Raw genomic sequence first — 2,851 nt, 5'->3', positions numbered from 1 at the left:
TCCTACATCCTTAACATGTTTATCTTGTAAAACAGGGTTAATTGGTATGTGCCAGTTGGTCACTTATGAGGGGTTATGTGCGAAATGTTTTGCTTTTCAGCAAAGTGAAAAACAGGAACTGGTTCAACAACCAGCAGAGCCACCATGGAGTATGTTCGCACAGACTTTGTCTTCAATTGCGGACAGATTAACTCCTGCAGCGCCACCTCAGGGAATAGGTTACACTATTAACCCATACATGCAGCTCCCTTCCTATGGTTTGGTTCCAGTAGCTTCTACAAGTAACCAGGCTGTTATCCAAGGTACAGGTAAGACTAAAATAGATACGTCTATGTTGCAGACTACACAAGATGATACAACAGATGATGATACAGTATATTCAAATACTCCATATGATGATCAATCGCAGGGTTTCAGCTCAGAAGATGTAGGTGAACGTATTGATGCAATGAAGGCTGTTCTCTCTTTGGAAGAGTCAGCCAAAACAGTGTCAAAATCTATGGCACCTGTGTTTAAACGAACAAAAACAGTTAACACTGAATTCCCAGCGTCAGAGGATCTGACGGAAATGATGGAGAATCCTGGGCGACGCCCAGTAAAAATATAAGATTCCGAAAAAATGGGATTCTTATTATCCATTTCCAGCTGCAGATTGTTCAAAAAGAGAAGTTCCTCCTAAAGTAGATGCACATGTACTGCGACTTGTGCATAAATCTGCTTTGCCATTGTCTTCTACCTCATTAAATGATGTCACAGACAGAAGGGTAGATAGCTTCTTGAAAAATATATTTTCTCTCTCAGGAGCAGTGGTAAGGCCTGCTGTGGCTTCAGCCTGGATGGCAAGGGCAATGGTAGAATGGATGGAGGAACTAGAGAATGGCCTCTCCCCTCCTAATAGGGAGCAGGAGTATCATTTAGGCCGTTTAAGACAAGCTGCCCAATATTTGGAAGAAGCAGCAATTGATATGGGTACGATTGCTTCTAAAGCATCAGCCTTGACAGTAGCCGCTCGTAGAGCAGTTTGGCTACGCACTTGGAAAGCAGATGCAGAATCCAAGAAAGAATTGGAAGCATTGCCTTTCATTGGTAACATATTGTTTGGGAAACAATTGTCAGATATTCTAGAATCGGAAGAAGAATCCAAAAAGGTCAGATTTCCGGCTAGTTATAACCCTAAGACTAGGGGTTCAAAGTTTCGGCCATTTCGATGGCAAGGCAAAGCTAAAGCTAAAGAGGAGTCTAAGCAACCCCAGTTCAATAGATCAGCCAGGGGTAGGAAGCAATGGGCTAGTAGAAAGTCAGCTTCCAAGCCTGAACAGAAACCATCAGCCTGAGGAGACGGGCCTCCGCCTGGAGGATTCCAGGGTTGGGGGCCGACTCCTTCATTTTGCACACATATGGCAATAGTCAACGACAGATGCTTGGGTGCAGAAGGTGGTATCTCTAGGGTATGTGTTCCCATTCAGGAGACAGCCTCCTCGAAGGTTTTTTTGCACCAGCCCGTCTCGTATAGAGTCGAAGGCCAACGCCCTGCAAGAAGCAGTTCAGAAATTGCTTCAGTCTGGTGTGATTATCCCAGTACCCCCATTACAATGGGGTCAGGGTTTTTACTCCAATCTATTTTTGATTCAGAAGCCAAATGGGTCATTCCGACCAATTCTCAATCTCAAAATGTTAAACAAATACATTTGGATTCCAAGGTTCCACATGGAGACATTACGCTCCATAATGTTGGCTATGGAACCGGGAGATTACATGGTATCTCTGGATATACAGGATGCTTACCTACATGTGCCTATAGCACGGTCTCATCAATGTTACCTCAGGTTTGCCATCCTCCAGCAACATTTTCAGTTCCAAGCCTTGCCCTTCGGGTTAGCAACAGCACCCAGGGTGTTTGCCAAAATTATGGTGGTGATGGTAGCTTATCTCCGCAAGCAGGGGATAAGAATATTTCCATACCTCGACGACCTGTTAATCCTAGCACATTCGCAGGAATTACTTTTGAGCCATCTTCAACAGACAGTAGTTTGTCTACAGAGACACGGGTGGCTCATAAACTGGGAAAAGTCGTCTCTGAATCCGTCACAGCGGATGGTTCATCTGGGAGCCATATTGGATTCAGGTCTACAGAGAATTTTCTTACCAGAGAAAAAGATAGTCAGGGTGCAGGTCATGACTCAGGAGGCGTTGCACACTCAGACAATGTCAGTCCATGCAGCAATGCGACTGTTGGGTCTGATGGTGTCAACCTTCGACATGGTGGAACATGCGCAATTCCACTCCAGACCGCTACAGCACCTTATTCTGTCCAAATGGAACGGAAATCATCTGACAATAAAAAAACAGATGATAAAGTTTCCGGTAAACGTAAAAAGGTCTCTAGCCTGGTGGCTACAGGGGGACCATTTAAATAAGGGGAGACCCTTTTGGATAAAAGAATGGCAAGTCCTGACAACAGATGTCAGTCTTCAAGGCTGGGCAGCGGTACTCGAAAGCCTTTGGTTCCAGGGAAAATGGACCATAAGGGAAAGTCGCCTGCCAATAAATCTGTTAGAAATAAGGGCCATTTATATGGCTCTAGTTCAGGCAAAGGACAGTCTGCATGGAAGACCAGTCCAGATCCGCTCAGACAATGCAACAGCAGTAGCATACCTCAATCATCAGGGAGGAATTCACAGAAAAAGATTGATGGAGGAAGTAACTCCCATACTAAGGTGGGCAGAACTCCATCTTCCAGCATTGTCAGCAGTGTTTGTTCCAGGTGTACTGAACTGGGAAGCGGATTTTCTCAGTCGACACACCATTCAGGAAACCGAATGGGCATTACACCCAGAAGTGTTTCAGACTA

Source organism: Pseudophryne corroboree, chromosome 7, assembly GCF_028390025.1.
Source record: "Pseudophryne corroboree isolate aPseCor3 chromosome 7, aPseCor3.hap2, whole genome shotgun sequence".
NCBI lineage: Eukaryota > Metazoa > Chordata > Amphibia > Anura > Myobatrachidae > Pseudophryne > Pseudophryne corroboree.
The sequence above is the reverse complement of the archived record's forward strand: the minus strand, read 5'-3'. Positions refer to the sequence as shown.